Here is a 19,805-nt window from a genome sequence, read left to right as displayed (position 1 = left end):
CAATGCATTGGGTGATTTATGCTTTGTTGGAGGTGAAGAGGGGATTCCTTTGCTGGGGGGTTGATGCTGGATCAGGAATCATCGGTTGTAACTCCTCCTGGACCTTCTTGTTATATCAATAAAACTATTTGAGTTTCTCCTACATGCTTGTGTATCAATGATGTTTTGTTATATTTGCATGTTTAGCTTAAATCTGATCCTAAGCTATTTATGAATGTAAATCCATGTCTTTGTGTAGTTTTCCTCTTCTGTGATCTTGCAGGAACTTGGTGACGCTGGGCAAGTGAAGGAGCAGGTAGCTGGAAGCTGTCAAAGAGGAGAGAGATTGGATCAAAGGACTAGCGCAAGACACAGGTTAGTTCATCCTATTCCTCTTCATTTACAGTTCATAAAGAAGAATACGAAAATAGTTTTCCTTGTTTGTTGCTAAGGCACTGCCACACCTTAGTGGGATAGGGGCGTTCTGAGTAGACACTTTTCCCATCAACAGTTTCCCATCAACTTCAACTCATTGCTCTGGGAACAAGATCTAGTGTCCATTTCATAGTACCTTAGGGTTTGCAGTCATCAGTGGTAGACTCCTTTGCTATTGATAGTGGGAAAACATCAATGTCTCCTGATTGATATATTCTTCCAAGTGTTCGACTACAACTCATTTATTCGCACTTGTGAGATTGTACTGGGCACCTTGACTCTCATCATCATTATCGATGAGTAGTTTCGTGTTTGTTAAAGTTATAAATCAATGACCAGTAATCAAATGATTTCTCACATGGTCAACTTCAGATCATTTATTCCCATTGTGTCGAAATCTACCACGGCAGTTGGTGAAGACCTCGGGTTTGCATCTGCATTTCTTGGTTCACTTGTCAGTTGCTCCACTTTTTGCTAGTTGACACCATCCACCTTATATGTTGTAATTCCTTACAACGACATCCTATATGTTGCCACCTAAGTTGCATGTAGTGTTGTAACGTTATTTGGTTTTGATAAGTTATTATATTGGTCAAAAATAATTTTAAAACGTTAAGTTAGGATATGGATGCAAAATAAAGAAAAATTAAAATGTTAGGAAAATTTAATATTTTATAGGCATCCATATCAATAAATAGGAGTTAGTTTCCCTAAAGAAATAAGGTAGAAGAAAGTAAAATGTTAGGGAAGAAAAAATAAAACAAAGGCTTTATTTTCATACAAAAATAAATGCAAAGGCTACTAGTCCAAATGCACCACATTAGAAAAATGTTAAATTATGTTAATATATGATTAATTCGTTAATCGGGATTAATTATTTAGTTATAAACATTGGAATTTCAAGTTATACTATAAAGAACATTTTATTAGACCCAAGTAAATTAATGACAAAAATGTCTTGTCGGTTTTGAATAAGATGTTAGGGCCTAAATCTACCTCAGGTTGAGAAAGTCAGGTCTAGGGTAACATCAAACAACACTTAACCTGGTAGCTAGCCCTACCGGGTCGGGAGAGGGCTCTCTCCCTGTCAATCTCAGCAAAATATGGAAAATAAAGTTCGGGATGACTGATGTAAAGACTAATTTTAGGCTAGGTGTATGCTCAGATGAGTTGATTGAGTTTAAAGGTTGTTTGTTGGATCAGATGAGGAAGGAAGTTTTGGGTCTAAGGAATGAACTCAGTTTTGTAGAGGTTTTTGTGGGGCGAGGTAGGCAAGTGCTTTAGTACTTAGAATTAGGTGTAATGGAGAGTCTTAAGACTGGTGAGGAGTTGGAGAGGGCATGAAAGTGTCATGAGTCTTCTTCAAACTGTAGAAAACATGTAAAGCTAAATAAACCCTAAGGAATAGCATTGAAATATCAATGAATTCTACCGTTACACTTGGTTCATTTAGTTATGCAGAAAAGAGAGAGATAATGCACACATAATCATATGATAACTTGAATCACAGAAGAAAAAACACTATTAATCCACCTTGCCACAAGGATCCCACAAAATGCTGCAAACCTTGGTCTATTTCCTTACCAAACTGCAAAAATGATATACAGTAGTGCTCAAAGCATCCACAAGAGTCCAACCCTGACAAATGACTAAGAAATCACATGATATAGACGTCCAAACCACCTATTCTATCCATCACGTGTCGAATCCATGAGAAGAGGAGTTGTTTCAACCATATCTAAACTAGGAACACAAAAATAGGCAGTGGAGCAACTTGCCTCTAAAATTTAGGAAACTGATTCATTCAACTTAAAACCACCTACAACTGATGTATCTACCTCCATGAGTCAATTTTTATCATTTTCCCATCATAGTACATGAATTTACATCATGTCACATCATAAATTTAACAATAAGAGAGAAAAAGTCAAACTAGAAGAAAACTAGGTGAAATTTTGAGCAAACAAGAAAAATTGGCACTTTTTCATCTTGTGCATAGCACCATTTTTTTGTGCGTAGTGCTTTTTCCAAGCTACTTTTGGAAGGCGTTCTGAGGTCCAAATCAGGTGCAGGATAGCCTGTTGCGTCTACTTTCTGGAACAACTTGATTTTTGTGATTTGGAGTCCATTTGCCCCTCCAAAATTTCAATCTCCCAAGACTACTTGTGTGGCCAAAAAGTGGCAGAGAGGGCATTTTTTGGGTGTTTTTGGCCCTTTTAGAGGCCCAAAACTTGCCAAAATTTCCTAGCAATTTCTAAGCATGCATAAATTTTCATGATGAATCCAGGAATGCAAAGTTTTCTTCAAATGGAGGTCCCCATCAAAAGCGTAATATTGGTGGCGCTACTCCCCTCCCGTAAAAACCTGCTTTTTCCCTTGAAAAAATCAAAAATGCCAAAAAGTTCACCAAATTTCTTGAAATTTGGCATGAGTGATCTATGTTAGGTGCTATGCTTGGCCAATGAAGCTTCAGCCAAGATTTTTAGTTTATCTTACTCTTCCTTGCTCCTCAAAGTTCTCCTTAACTTGGCTTTTAGGCTTCTTATCCTTGTTTTATAAATTTTGTTATGGGCCAAATAGTGATAAGCCATGTGGTGCAACACTTCTTCTCTTTGTTGTTTTCCTCAAGCAATTTCTTCTAGTGAATTTCTACCCTCTCTAGCCATGATTCCCAGTTTACCTCAATTTCTTGCTCAAAAGGTGTTAATTTGACTTTCCTTCTTTTTGCTGCTTGCCTGTTTTCCCTTATGGTTTGCAAATCCATGATTGTTTGTTTATCTTCCAATTGCTTATTCTATTACTCAAGGTAGTTAATGATCCACTTAGCCCTCTCAAGTTTAAGTGATAAGGCATGAATGTCAACATCTTTCTCTCTAATGACCTCCTTGAGTCTTGAGTTTTAGGAGATCAAATCAGTATCCTCCTCCTGAATCAAAACAAAATCTCTATCTCGACCTTCAGAAGGCCCTTCATCAAGCAACGATTGCTTTCCTTTATCTGGTACCTATACTACTGAAGAAGGAGGCAAATCTCCTTTCACCCCAAGTGAAGATAACATTTGCCTGTGGTTTGGTGAAGGAAACGAGATGCCTTCCACCCCAGGTGGAGATAATACTCGTTTGGAAACTGTAAATAGTCTCCTTGTGCCCTTTTCATAAGTGACAAACACTAGCACACCTGTAGTTTGAGTCTCATGAACCTCTGATTGATTTAAAGGCCCTCCTTCCTCTTGAAACATTGATGGGGTCACCTGAGGGCTTTTGAAAACCTCATGTGAAATGAAGGTATCAAATGAAATATTCAACAAGCTGAGCTGATGCAAAACAACAATCTTGCTCAATGAAAAATGGTAAATTCTACTGAATACTGAGGAAGAGGTTTACTTTGCACCAATGTAGCCATCTTCTCAATATTTCTAAATATGAAATAGGGTAGGTTCATCATCCTCACTCTAGTGAAATGGATCAACAATCTAACATGGTAAGTGTACAAGTGAGAAAACCTCCCTTCACAGGTGAAATATTTGATAATGAGCTTCATAAGTCGAGCATAAGTGTCTTGTAGCTATCTGAAAGGAAAGACCCTACTGATTTCCTATGATAACTAGCCTTGATGTAAGGATCATAATGATCTTTTCCCACAAGCTGCCCTTTGTTCCACTGTTCACCCACATTAGGAATACCTGTTTCTGCTGAAATAGTTTCAGGTGTCAAAGTTAAAGAGACACCAACTAAGTTCTCTTCGCCATTGTGAAGATGAAGAACAAATAGCCTAGCAAGTTCATGGTGATATTTCACCCTTTCCACCATCTCACAAAAATGGTAGCAAGACTAATGTTTAAAACATGTCACTACAAGAGGGAAATATAGTAACTCTGTGAGAGTGGTGGGCTCCTCCTGGATGTGTTTTCCTCCCTTATGTGGTTTTCTTGGTGCATGAACCTCTTAGGAATAATCACTGACAGTTTCATCATCCCTCTCATATGCTAAATTTGTTTCGATAATTGCAAATGTGGAGTATAGGATGATGAGTATGAAGAGATTTTCTCAAATATAGGGCGACTATTGTTTTCTTTATGGGATTTGAGAGATTGACTAATAGTAGGACTATGAATAAGGGTTTTGATGATGGCAGCAGAGTTTTAGGGAATGATAGGGTTTGGGAAATGAGAATTAGGGTTTGGGGAATAGTGGGAATTATGTATAGGGCTTAGGGTTTGGTGATAGGGGGTAATGTGAGTGTCAATGGGAGAGGGAAAGGGGAAGGGAATTAGGTAAATTTAGTGCAAGGGGATGGGATGTAGGAAAATAGTCACAAGGGATGTATAAACAACAAAAACCCTAGACAGTTTTGCAAGACAAATTTTGAAGCAACTAGGGTTTGATTTTTCAACATTCAAATCACCACTATGGATGACAAGATCTCTTGCTAGGGAAAATAGGAGGATGTACTTACTTGTAGAGAGGTTGTTTGCAAATTTGGAGGCTTGGAAAAGCAATGAAATTCACTTTGAAGCTTGGCCAAGAGATGTGCCATGCCAACACACAGGTGCGTAGCGCACTTTCTATGCATAGCACCCATTTAATTTGCAGTTCAAAACCTCTTCCCAGTGCGTAGCGCCTGTCAGGTGCGTTGCGCCAGTGCCCAAGTGCGTCGCACTGGTGAAAACTGAAAATTTTGCTACAGTTTCCCTTATTTCTCCTCAAAGTGTGATTTTACCTCTTACTCTCTCTCACTTGCACAAAATGAGGTCTTCCAAACACCAAAGAGAACTTTATATCATATTGACTTTAATTTTTCATTTGAAAAACCCATTTTTCTAAAGTTCCTTTTCACTTTGCTTTAAAACCTTGTTTTTTGTAGTTTGGCTCTTTTTGTCATTTGATGAACATGATGCTTGGATGTTTTTGTTTCTTTTGCAGTAGCTGGAGTGCTGGAGTTGACAAGGTGATCAAGGGCTGTAGATGAAGCTTTATTACATGTGAAAACATTAAAATTACGTAAAATTTGTACATGAAATAGAAAAACAAGGTAAAAACCCTTTATGGAGAAAATCATCAGTAAACTTTGTGATTTTTTGAACTTATTAGACATCCTCATGTGGTTGCTAACCTCTTATTGAGTTTTTGAAGACCATGGTGGCAAACCCTAGACTAATGAGACCTAAAACCCTAAAATGACTTTTGCAAATGGAATGAAATAAAAATGATAGCAGATGACCTATACAGGTGAAAATAGGTTAGAAAATGAAAGGCATGAGGGAAATTGACAAAGAACCAACACCATCAGTTGATCCATGACCTAATGGAATGCAGCTGGTCGGATGAGACACCTAATATGCATGCAAAAAGAGAAATTTGATCACTGATGGAGGGATGAAGATACCGACACTAACATTGGCTCTAATGGGGATGGTAGCTCCTAGGAGGTGCCAAGAACCATAGATCTCTAGAAAGCAGGTCAGTGTTGTTATAGACATTTTTGTGCCTTACAGCTCTAAGCATGAAATGTCCATAAACCAAGGGATCCTAAGTCCCTAAAAGTGTTGTTCTGACCCCTAAAGGAACAAGTTCAACAAATTACAGCTTCTCCTAGAAGTTCTCCACCAGAAACTGCTCAGAATCAGTCAAATCAGGATCATTTCAGCTGCTCCACTGGCTAGCTGCGTTGCATAACACCCAAATACACTAGCTAGGTGTGTTGCAATGCACCTAAATGCACTACTAGGGTGCGTTGAGCGGGAAATGACAAATGGCAGTGCCATTCCGCGAGGTGGAAAGACAATGGAAGCTTCTAGAATCTTCTCCAATGACACTCGCCTCACTGAGTTCGACCAAAGATGAGTAAGAGGCTCTCAGTCTCCAAGTGGAAGCAAGAACTGACAGAGAGAAGACACTAGTCAAATCATAAGCTGACTCATCCTCTTTGCATACATCTATATATGGATCCCTCATCCCAGAGATCCGAGAGGCTGGAATTTTGTACATTGCAGAGAATTGCTGTTGGTTTTGAGATAGATATCAGAGTATTGGGTGATTTATGCTTTGTTAGAGGTGAAGAGGGGCTTCTTTGATGGGAGGTTGATGCTGGATCAGGAATCATCAGTTGTAACTCCTCTTGGATCTTATTGCTTATATCAATAAAACTATTTGAGTTTCTCCTACATGCTTGTGTATCAGTGATGATTGTTACATTTGTATGTTTAGCTTAAATCTGATCCTAAGCTATTTATGAATATAAATCCATGTCTTTGTGTAGTTTTCTTCTTCTGTGATCTTACAGGAACTTGGTGAAGCTGGGCAAGTAAGGGAGCTGGTAGCTGGAAGCTGTCAAAGAGGAGAGAGATTGGATCAAAGGACTAGCGCAAGACACAGGTTGGTTCATCCTATTCCTCTTTATTTATAGTTCATAAAGAAGAATACAAAAGTAGTTTTCTCTATTTGTTTCTAAGGTCACTGTCACACCTTAGTGGGATAGGGTCGTTCTGAATAGACACTTTTCCCGTTAAAAAAATGGCGACTCCATTGGGGATCGTGTCTAATTAGTTTATTTGTGTTTCTCTTGTTGTTTGTTTCATAAACTTAGAAGTAGCAATCGAACTGCATTTGCCATTAACAAATGCAAAGTAGACACCTGCTGCTTCAATCCATTCACTGGATCTGTTTATGATCTGAACAGCTGATTCACAAATGATTTGATTGCCCTTTGTGATAGCTCTTACACCTTCTTTAAATATACCCTCTGATTGTACATTACTGATTGCTTTTACTCAGCCAAAAACCATAGACTAAACTGCAAACCGTGACCCAGAACCCGGATAGAATTCTCGTTTCTGCCCCAACGCAGGCTCTGTGAAGAGGTTCTGCATTGCAACGCACTTCCCGAGAGGGCTACCTGTGTTGAAGTGCAGTTTCTCTGTGTAACAGGTGCGCTGATCAACCTAGCCCTGTGCAGCTGAGGTTCTTTGCTTCATTTTTTCAGTTTTGTCTCTGATTTTTGCAGCCTGTGATCAGTGTATATGTCTGTTTAAAAACCCCTTTTCTTTTCCATAATTCCGCCTCCTTTGTACAAAAATACTGTAGATGTTTATGTGTGTTTGTTACATCATTTACAGTTTTCCATTGCAAAAGTAGAATAGTCATACTGTCGTCCTTTGATTTAGATCTGTCGCAAGTGTCGATTTTGATCTTAGGAGAAAGTTTATTTGCTGTTGACAGTCGATTATGCTTTTACTTTTTCCTTTGGTTTGAATTTTTAACTTTCTAGTGTCGAAACGAGTATTTATTTCAAAATCATGAAGTGTCGTAATCATCTCTACCTTTTGATTTCGAAAAGAAGCTTGTTTGTGTTTGTCATTTGAAAGCAAATTCAGATTTGTACATCAACTTTCTTTTTAGGCATCAATATTAAGAAAGTGAAAAACAAATACATGCACATGTGCATTTGCATATTGGCAGTCTGTTTGGCTTGATTTAGGAAAGTGCATTTACAGTGTGCTCTTTGCTCTTTGTGAAAAGATTGTGTCTTTATTTTCCCCTTGTAGCTAGGATTTTCATTGCTGAAAAGAGATAAAGGCTTGCTTATCATCTTTAGATTGCATTTTAGGAATTACATCTACATCTAGTGGTGAACCCAAAAGGCAAACTTCATAAGAAAGATCAACTTAAAATAAATTCAATGAACTTAACAATGCTTTGGAACTTAACGCACAACATTTAGAGGTCTAGGCTAGAGACGTATTCTGGCATCGTAAAACCTGGTAACTGTTGTCCACACTGATGGTTGGGTGATTCCTCCACTTTGAGACGATAAGTGCCAGTACGGACTTGTGCTCCCACGTACCGTCGAGTATATATTGGGAGACCCCTATAGGCTTAAAACCTTTTATCCATAAGAAGCCATGTCGGCCGCCCTACTGATCGCAATGCACCGAACACAGCATTCGAGAAGATTGACTGTTGTACCATAAAAAGTATTCTACAGTTTTGCGATTGGTTTGGTACTCCCTCTACCTAGATCTCCAGAGTAGTCCCTTTCGTTACTTTTCAGACTCCTTAACGGAAAAGGTCCATCTGAGCACTTGTCACTTCAGGCTCATTAAAAATCGAAGGAGACTAGATTCATCTTTTGTTTTTTCTCGACTCTTAAAAACTGAAAAAACAAGTTGTGTCAAAGCATCTAAAAATTTATTTTAAACGGAATATTCATTACCCTTTTCCTACGTTGATCTTAGGTTGAGAAAATGGAGTCCACCAACTAAGGAATTCCCCTTGGTGGGAATCCTAGTCCCTGGTTCTCTTGGGGAGATGTTGGTGCACCCCATATGGCCACATTGTCGCTTCCAGGACTGATAATTGGCTTACCAGTATGTCTCTTCTCAACCAATGTCGTTCAGAACACCACTATTCCTGAACAATCGAATCAGCAATTAGACGAGTCCAGAGTTGCCCACCAACCTCCTACTTCCTCTAATTCTTCCTCTCCTCCTTCCTCTTCGCTTGATGGGGCTGGCAAAGCCAAAAGTCAAGTTCCTAAGGAGAAGAAGGAAAAGAAGAAGAAAGAGAATAAGAAGAAGGAGCCAAAGGCGAATGGGGGAAAACGAGTGTCGTTTAACGAAAATCCACACACTGCACCGACCAGGCCTAAATCGCCATGTGTCATTTGCAAAGGAGACCACTTTCACATAGATTGTCCTTGCATCCCTCGGATACTAAGGGACTGGTCTCCTCGTTTGCACAATCCGGTGTCATCAACCTCTGATAATCATGTTGAAAGCACACCGTCAACTAGCGAAAGTGAAGCCCCAGGACAAAAAGGGAAAGCTAGATTTCCTTGTAAACTGTGCGAAGGCAGTCATGCCATCCACCATTGTCCCTTCTTAGATGAAGCTAAAAGAGTTTTAGATGATCGTCCGATTTCACCGTTACGACTTCCTCCTAGATATAAAAAACTCTTGCCGAGTCCGTCGTTAGTTGAGAATCCATCTAGCCCGCTTAGGTGGTCGGCTGAAGCGCCTATCATTGAAGATAAACCAACTGAATCCATACCAAACGAAAGTCAAAAGGTCAAGGTGGCAGTTGACCCGGTCTTGCCTTCAGAGGTTTTATCTTCAGATGATACAGTCACTGAAGAGAACAAGGATGACACCGTCCAGATTCTCTTCATTAGCACAGACTCCGACAAACATGGGGGCAATCTACCCATTCCTTTACCGCAGCAAGGAAGTTCGTCAGAGCCGTACCCGACCGTCTACTCGATCCCACCTCCAAGAAACCTAGTTGTCTCCTTCAACTGGAATCAACTAGGCAGACCCCGTTTACCAGCAAGTATACCATTCTGAATTATCGTTCAAATATATAGAATGGTTATGGCTAGTACCATCATAGATGAGGGGGCTTCTATGAGTATCCTTTCCTCTACTGCTTGGAAAGCGCTTGGTTCGCCATCACTTTTGCCTGAGATGAGAAATCTAACAGGCTTTGATAAAGAACTAGTCGACCTTTAGGGATCCTTCCCGATGTGCCCATAACATTGATAAGGAAGACAGTTCGCATGAACATAATGGTAGTTCAAGGACCCTTGGATTATAATATACTCCTTGGATTAGACTATATTTATTGCATGGGAGCCATCGTCTCCTCACTCTTTAGAGTAATGTGTTTTCCGCACGAAGGAAGAGTGGTCAAGCTCGTGGACCAGCTTTCATTTCTCGGATCACGCATAGCAAATAGTCATATACCATCCCTAAATGGTATTTTCACGCAAGAAATGTCTCAATCTCCAGTCCGTCCTCCCGATGAGCGTGAGTAATTCGGAGGGATATGACTGAAACCCAGGGGGCATGCATCCTGGTCTGCTTCGGCAGGAAAACTGCGGGTATAGGGTAGGTTTCCGCGGCAGAATATGACTAGTCTGTACCCCGTCTGTCAGTGGAAGAGGTGTTATTCTAGAATAAGATTCTCTTGTCAAAGTTATGTGAGTTGGTGGACGTCGTCGCTCACCATTGTTTATCTCGGTAGACATCGCCGAAGAAGTGTTTTGTTTGCACCGTGAATAGAACAATCTTTGGGTAACCTGTAAGAGGTAGGCCTTTCCTAATAGAACAAATGTTTTGTCTGCAAATTGAGGGGTAACCTTGAAACCATATTTTATACCTGGGGGCATGCAAACCTTTTGGAGTGCAAGCGAGGGGTGGCTATTTATTTTTAAAATTTTTAGGACCTCTAACCCTTTAAACGCGTAGGATTAGTCGTCACTTAACTTGCATAAAGAAAGGATGTGGGGCAAAAATGTAAAAATTGCCATTTTTATATGAGACTTTCTTATCATATGACTGGATTAATCGAGTAGTTTTAGAACATAGTTCAAGCTCATTAAAAAATAAACATAAGACATCAGCAAATGTTTCCACCCGCGTTTAAGCTCGTTAAAAAATGAACTATTCCCCGGTAAATAACCACTGTGAATGTAACATTTCAGCCATTAAAGCCTTGGTCTTGTTTGCACCATCACCTCCACTTTTTCATTGGCCGATCATTCACCTCCATTTGATTGTTTACCCATTTTGATGAACAGCTGCGAAGAGTGATTTCACTAGCCATCCTTGTGACGCTGCCGTGATTGGAAAATTCCAAACCTTACTTGGAATCAGCTGCTACCCATTTTATCACTCGTTCCTCAAAAGACGAGTCTTCTTTAAGCTCTTTTCAACTGACTCGTAAAATATGAAAAGATTGCCGAGTTTTGGCCTTCCAGCTCGTTAAAGCGACTAGAAGTGCTATCCCTCCTCTAGATTTTAATCTTTTTGGACCTGAGGGATTATTGCACAAAACGATCGAGCACTTGTTTTGTTCGACTCGTTAAAACTATCAAAAATTCATCCCTTCTGTATTGTTTTATACTTTTTTAGACTTAAGGGATTAGATGAAAAAAAAGGAATTTTGGAGTTACCTTTACGTACCTTTTCAGACTCTCTAAAAATGAAAAGGACCGAGTTATCTTTGTCGTTAAACTCGTTAAAAAGATTAATAGCGACAAACTTATCTTTAGACGAGAACGAGTTTCACTATCGATAGGCTCGTTAAAACATAGCGATGGGTTTGCCCGAAGGGAAAATTATAGAACAAGCATATGTTATCCTCCTCAAGCTTGACAAAAATAAAGAGGTACTGGTCAGTAATGACTGGGGAAAAATTGGGAAGAAAACTCAAAGAGTCTTTATTGGTAGCAAGTCACTCTTGAACATGACACTTCCACTTCGTGTTCGAGTCGGGTTGGGTTGTTTCATTCACCGGTCACATCACCATGGTCACACCATACCATCCACATTTGGGGTAAATGCTACCAATCCATCACATAAGTGTCACTAACATGTTCAAGAGAAGTCATCCAGAGAAGTCACCTGTGTCCCATCCACTACCATACATTATACTTCATTCTTTCATGACCGCCATCCTGAACCATATATCATCAGATCGTTTTCACCTCCATCAAAATCATTTGCTCCGTTCCGTGTCATTGATGTGGGATTCATTAAGGCCCTCCTTTGACAGATCGCTTCTTGTCGACATCAGCTCATTATCCAAGAATTTGATCTAGGAACACCCCATTCAGTACTTTTAAGCTTGCATGCCTCAATGGCAAGTTTCTCACTTCCGGTGGTAGGTATACATCAATGACCTTCGACCGAAAGATTTTGCGTGGTGTTCGATGCCAAATCCTTTATTCACACCACGTGAATTGTACTGTAGTACCTTGAGGGTCATCATCATTATCAGTGATTCCTCTCGCACTTGTTAACCGTTTACATCATTGACTGGTAATCAAGCGATGTCTTTCCATGTCTGACTTCAAAACATTTCTCACATGTATCGACTTGTACTTCGAGTGAAGATCGGATGAGATTGAAGACCCCGGATCTAGTTTCATCCATCCGGGCTGCGATATATATTCAGGGAAATAAAGACATTAAATGTACAACATTGCAGCACAGATAATCATCCTACCAAAAGGATGATGGCTCTATCAAAATCATCAGTCTACCATCAGACGATTGTCTGTCTTATGTACATGAAAATGAATTTATAAAGCTGAGCATGGGAATGCTCGCCTCAGCTAGAACATGAAAACAGTATGAAGATAATGTATTGTATTGTATCTTATTACAAGTCTCCTCCCAGCATTGAAAGAACTTCAGATCCTCCTAATAAAGCATTTCACCCGATAAACGGCCTCATACTTTAGGGGGCAACTGTTATAGACATTTTTGTGCCTTACAGCTCTAAGCATGAAATGTCCATAAACCAAGGGATCCTAAGTCCCTAAAAGTGTTGTTCTGACCCCTAAAGGAACAAGGTCAACAAATTACAGCTTCTCCCAGAAGTTCTCCACCAGGAACTGCTCAGAATCAGTCAAATCAGGATCATTTCAGCTACTCAACTGGCTAGCTGCGTTGCATAGCACCCAAATACACTATCTAGGTGTGTTGCAATGCACCTAAATGCACTACCAGGGTGCGTTGAGCGGGAAATGACAAATGGCAGTGCCATTCCGCGAGGTGGAAAGACAATGGAAGCTTCCAGAATCTTCTCCAATGACACTTGCCTCACTGAGTTCGACCAAAGATGAGTAAGAGGCTCTCAGTCTCCAAGTGGAAGCAAGAACTGACAGAGAGAAGACACTAGTCAAATCATAAGCTGACTCATCCTCTTTGCATACATCTATATATGGATTCCTCATCCTAGAGATCCAAGAGGCTGGAATTTTGTACATTCCAGAGAATTGCTGTTGGTTTTGAGATAGATATCAGAGTATTGGGTGATTTATGCTTTGTTGGAGGTGAAGAGGGGCTTCTTTGCTGGGAGGTTGATGTTGGATCAGGAATCATTGGTTGTAACTCCTCTTGGATCTTCTTGCTTATATCAATAAAACTATTTGAGTTTCTCCTACATGCTTGTGTATCATTGATGATTGTTACATTTGTATGTTTAACTTAAATCTGATCCTAAGCTATCTATGAATATAAATCCATGTCTTTGTGTAGTTTTCTTCTTCTGTGATCTTACAGGAACTTGGTGAAGCTGGACAAGTAAGGGAGCAGGTAGTTGGAAGCTGTCAAAGAGGAGAGAGATTGGATCAAAGGACTAGTGCAAGACACAGGTTGGTTCATCCTATTCCTCTTCGTTTATAGTTCATAAAGAAGAATACAAAAGTAGTTTTCTCTATTTGTTTCTAAGGTCACTGTCACACCTTAGTGGGATAGGGTCGTTCTGAATAGACACTTTTCCCGTTAACAAGTTCCTTCTTCCATTGGGCAATGGAGTCAATATCTTCTGCAAACTAAAACCAATATGCTGACTCAAAACTAACTCGATTATAAAGACTGAAAACTAACTTCAATACTGACTTAACTGAAACAAGTACTTACAAAGCTTTTTAATCGCAGTAGACCATCGAGATTTGAGGACTTCAAATCATGATAACAACCACCTGCCTATTGATGAAATATGTACAATCATGTGAAGTGGGCCTTCCAATGTAACCAATCCAACAGATGGCTACTCAATGAAATTATGCTCTCACTTTCCCCGAGTAGGTAGAACGATTTACATGTAGGAAACTCACAATAACAACTGAAACCAAGGCTTATGCTAACAAACTAGGCAACATTCATCTTCTCTGGTGCTTGCAAAAGAATGCTGAAAGGATCTTGAAAGTCCTGAAGCACTAGATTTTCTGGAGATCCAACAACAAAAATACAAGTACTCCCTTCATTATGATCTGAAAGAATAGTTGGTTGCTAACTTATAGGAAAGCATAGAGAAGTATAAGATTCTGCCATCTGAGTGTTAGCTGTAAATTCCTTGAGCATGAGAAATTATGGCATATTGTTTCTCTCAAGCTCATATTCCTCAACTTCATGGTCTAGGCCATTCTTAAATAGAAAACAATCTTCAAGGTTATCAAACATGACAGTCTTATGATCTTTATGAAAGAAACTATTATCTTTTCACTGATCTATAAATCTAATTTCAAGACTGTCATCATTTTCAAAAGAGGAAGAAGTTTCATCAACACCTTCTTGACCATGTGCACATTGTAGACCTACATTAGTTTGGACTGTAACCTAACCTTTCAAGAGTTGATCTATCTCATCTTTAGACAGAGGAGACAATACTTTTTGTTTTCTTTTTCTCAAGCAATTACTATCTTCTTGAAATAACATTTCAAAACATGAAAAACTTGAATGACAGTCCTCAATTCCTTGATCTTCTGAAATTTGAAAACATTTTTGATCATCTTCATATGACATGGCAATCAAATTATCATTTACCACTGAGTTATTGAAAGAAGATTTTTCACTTACTTGAACAAAGATCTCATCTTGTTTTTCATAAAATGACTGGATTACCTCCTCATGAAGGCTTTGTTCTAATGAAATGAGAACACTTGGGTCAATAACTCTATCTTCTTCATTCCATATTATCTCAACAACATAGCTCTTCTTCATGGGATTCAGAACAAGGTACTCTTGATCATCACGATCTGAATCTAGATCTAAAATAGTTGACTTGACTTTATCACATTCTGAAATTGAAACTTGACTTTCCTGCATACTGTCTTCTTCTATGGATAGATCTGAAATAAAACCTTCTCTTTCATCATTTTCCATTGTACTAAGATCTTGACCCTGCTACAAATTTTCCTGAGCGTCTTGATAAGTGTCCTCTAAGCTGTCTTTATGCTACGGAAATGGATTTTCATACAGGGCTTCCATGATCTCATCATCCATGAAGTCATCATCTTCATAAATTCACTCAAGGTTTTCAATGAAACTATAAACATGTTGGCAATAGTTATGAACTAAATTTAATGATGGATAATATTCTTTATACCTTTCAAAGAACATGGCATGAAAGTCCTTCAAACAGTAAATACAAGAAAGCGGTAAACTTTCATACCAAGATCGAGCTTCACCTTCCATAGTGGCTATGAATATCTTCATCAAGTAATCTTTAGGAAATTCAACCTTCAACTTGCGAATATGCGTGTGAAATCTAACCATATGTAAAGCAACATCTTTCCTATTGTCATCTTTAAACATAGGCAAATTCCTTTGCAAATCTACCTTCGAAATTTTATTTGGAAAACCTGGAATGTGATCTCAGCTCATGGAAGCATACCTTCGAGCAAAAAAATCCATTTTGATAACAATTAATTGACCAAGAAATTATTCAGGCTACTAATTCTTGAAGAGTAGAGTCACCATAAAAATTATGAACTTTGGATTCTTTGACACTGGAGTCACCAGGTGAATAATTTCAGCCTTCTGGTGTCTGATTTCTTTTCACCATCAACAATCAGATCTGAACTTGATTACATTTTGCCGACGAACATAAAACTACGTCCCCAGTGGGGTCGCCAATATGTTAGGGCCTAAATCTACCTCAGGCTGAGAAAGGCAGGTCTAGGGTAAACTCAAACCATGCTTAACCTGGTAGCTAGCCCTACGAAGTCGGGAGAGGGCTCTCTCCTTGTCAATCTTAGGAAAATATGGCAAATAAAGTTTGGGATGACTGATATAAATACTAATTTTAGGGTAGGTATATGCTCAGAGGAGTTTGATTGAGTTTAAATGTTGTCTTCTAGATCAGATGAGGAAGATAGTTTTGGGTCCAGGGAATGAACTCAATTTTGCAGAGGTTTCTGTGGGGCGATGTAGGCAAGTGCTTTAATACTTAAAATTAGGTTTAATGGAGAGTCTTAAGACTGCTGAGGAGTTGGATAGGGCATGAAAGTGTCATGATTCCTCTTCAAACAGTAGAAAACATGTAAAGCTAAATAAACCCTAAGGAAGAGCACTGAAATATCAATGAATTCCACCTTCACACATGGTTCATTTAGTTATGCAAAAAAGAGAGAGATAATGGCACACATAACCATATGATAACTTGAATCACATAAGAAAAAAAATACTAATTCACCTTTCCACAAGGATCCACAAAATGCTGCAAACCCTGGTCTATTTCCTTGCCAAACTGCAAAAATAATATACAATAGTGCTCAAAGCATCCACAAGAGTCAAACCCTGACAAATGACTAAAAAAACACATGATATAGACCTCCAAACCACCTGTGCTATCCATTAGGGGTCAAATCCATGAGAAGAGGAGTGGTTTCAACCATATCTAAACTAGGAACACAAAAATAGGCAGTGGAACAGCTTGCCTCTAAAATTTAGAAAACTAATTCATTCAACTTAAAACCACCTACAACTGATGTATCTACCTCCATGAGTCAATTTTTATCATTTTTACATCATAGTACATGAATTTACATCATTTCAAATCATGAATTTGACCATAAGAGAGAAAAAGTCAAACTAGAAGAGAATTAGGTGAAGTTTTGAGCACACAGGCAAAATTGGCACCTTTTCATCCTGTGCGTAGTGCCATTTTTCTGTGCGTGACACTTTTTCCAAGCTACTTTTGGAAGGCTTCCTAAGGTCCAAATAAGGTGCAGGATATCTAGTCAGAAATCCTGGTGAGTCTACTTTCTAGAACAACTTGAAATTTTTTATTTGGAGTCCATTTGCCCCTCCAAAATTGCAATCTCCCAAAACTACTTCCTGTGTGGCCAAAAAGTGGCAGAGAGGGAATTTTTTGGGTGTTTTTGGCCCTTTGGGAGGCCCAAAACTTGTCAAAATTTCCTAGCAATTTCTGAACATGCATAAATTTTCATGATGAATCCAAAAATGCAAAGTTTTCTTCAAATGGAGGTCCCCATCAAAAGCGTAGCGCCGGTGGCACTATGCACCTGCCGAAAAAACCTATTTTTTCCCTTGAAAAATTCAAAAATGCCAAAAAGCTCACCAAATTTCTTGAAATTTGGCATGAGTGATCTATGTTAGGTGCTATACTAGGCCATTGAAGCTTCAGCCAAGATTTTGAGCTTATCGTGCTCTTTCTTGCTCCTTAAAGTTCTCCTTAACTTAGCTTTTAGGCTTGTTATCCTTGTTTTACAAATTTTGTTCTAGGCCAAATAGTGATAAGCCTGTTATTGCCTAAATCTACCTCAAGCTGAGAAAGGTAGGATCTAGGGTAACATAAAACCACGCTTAACCTGGTAGCTAGCCCTACCAGGTCAGGAGAGGGCTCTCTCCTTGTCAATCTCAGGAAAATATGGCCAATAAAGCTTGAGATGACTAATGTAATGACTGATTTTAGGCTAGGTATGTGTACAGAGGTGTTTGATTGAATTTAAGATGGGTTTGCTGGCTCAATTGTGAAAGGCAGATTTGGGTGCGGGGAATGGACACAGTCTTGCAAAGATCTCTATCGGGTGAGGTAGGCAGATGGTTTAGCACTTCAAATTGAATGAGATGGAGAGCTATTATACTGGTGAGGAGTTGGAGAGGGCATGAACATCTCAAGGATCCTCTTCAAACAGCTGAAAACATAGATAACTATACAAACCCTAGGTAGAGCACTGCAATTTCAATGTATTCTACCTTTATCCTTGTTTGATTTAGTTAAGATGAAACAAATAGTAATAATTGCATACATAAATCACATGTAAAACTTGCAATTACAGAATAAAACACAATGCCAAATCAAGATACCACAAAAATCCCATAAAGTGCTGCAAACCCTGGTCAATTCCTTTGCCAAACTACTAAAAATGAATGTACAATAATTCTCAAAGCATTCACAAGAGTCCAACCTTTCTCAAAAACTAAAAAAATACTAGATATAGGCATTAAAAAACTCATGCTAGGCTTTAGGGGTCGATTTCATGAGTTTAGGAGTTGTTTCAACAACATATAAACTAAGAACTGAAAAGTAGGCAATGGAACAACATGCCTCTAAAACCTAGGACACTGATTCATTCAGTTGCAAACTACTTTTTCATGATGAATCTACCTCTATGAGTGAAAATTTAGCATAATTACATCAAAATCCATCGAGTAACATTAAATTAAATCATGATTTTGACTATTAGAAAGAGAAAAGTCAAACTATGAATAAACTAGGCGAAAAACAGAGTTTTTTTGGCCAAAACGAGCAAATTTCCTCATATGCGTCGCGTTGATTTCCCTATGCATAGCACATTTTTGCAGCTGATTTTGGAGGCCTTCCCATGCACCAAATTTGCTCCAAGTGGGCTTCTTGGAAAGGCTTGTCTGTTTACTTTCCAAAACAAGTGGAATTTCTAAATTTTGCCTCCATTTTCCCATCCAAAATGGAGTTCTCCCAACACTGCTTCCTGTGTTTCCAAAAAGGGGCAGAAAGGTCATTATTTTAGGTGTTTTGGACTTCTTTGGAAGCTCAAAACCTGTAAAAATTTCTTGGCTAAGTGAGGGCATTCATATTTTTCCATGAAAAATTCAAAAATTCTAACTTTTCCTCAAAAGGAGGTCTCTAGAAAAAGCACGCGCCAAGTGACATGGTGCGTTGGGCAGAAAAACTTGTTTTTAGGCCAAAAATTTCAAAATTGCAAAATGTTTCCCAAATTTCTTGAAATTTGGGCTGAAATTTCCTCAGCAGGTGCTGTGTTGGGCTAAGAAAGCCTTAGCCAAGATATGAAGTCTATTTTGCTCTTTTCTCTTCCTCGTGGTTTTCTTCAATTTGGCCTTCAAATTCCTGATTCTTGCTTTGCACACCATATTTCTTGACAAGTAGTGGTATGCCATGTTCCTTAACATGTTTTTCTCATTGTTGGCCTTCTCTAGCATTCTTTCTAAGTGCAAGTTTGTCCTCTCAAGCCAAGATTCACGATCAGCTTGAATTTCTCACTCAAGTGTGGTCAATTTGATTTTCCTCCTCTTGGCAGCTTGCCGGTTTGCCTTTATGTTTTGGAGCTCTATGATGTTTTGTTGATATTCTAGCTATTTGTTCCTCTGCTCCAAATAATTAATGATCCACTTGGCTCTTTCCAGATTGAGAGAGAAATTATGAATGTCATCTTGCTGCTCCTAAATGATCTCTTTAAGTTTTGAGCTTTGTGAGCCCAAATCAGTGTCCTCATCCTGAATGAGGATGAAATCTGTCTCATGACCTCATGAAGGTCCCTCATTATGCAAGGGATGCTTACCCTTGTCCTGTACCTACTATGCTGATGGAGGAAATGAGACCCTTTCTGTAGGAATTTACAGGGTAAGTTCCTCAGACAGAACACCAAAGGACACCGCTCATAACCAGATCGCAGATCAATACACCAGTATTTTTGACGTGGTTAAAACCCTCAAATAGGGAAACAGTCCACGGCCTGAGCCAAAGCGACCACTTCAGGCAATCTATTAATAAAAGAATGAAAATTTACATATGCTTCTCTCATGCACGGATTACCCTACAAATGACCCTCCATGCGCTTTAAATAGAAATCATGGACCA

Source organism: Pinus tabuliformis, chromosome 9 (assembly GCF_031772625.1).
Source record: "Pinus tabuliformis cultivar Carrire ecotype Pingquan chromosome 9, CPIR1, whole genome shotgun sequence".
NCBI lineage: Eukaryota > Viridiplantae > Streptophyta > Pinopsida > Pinales > Pinaceae > Pinus > Pinus tabuliformis.
The sequence above is the reverse complement of the archived record's forward strand: the minus strand, read 5'-3'. Positions refer to the sequence as shown.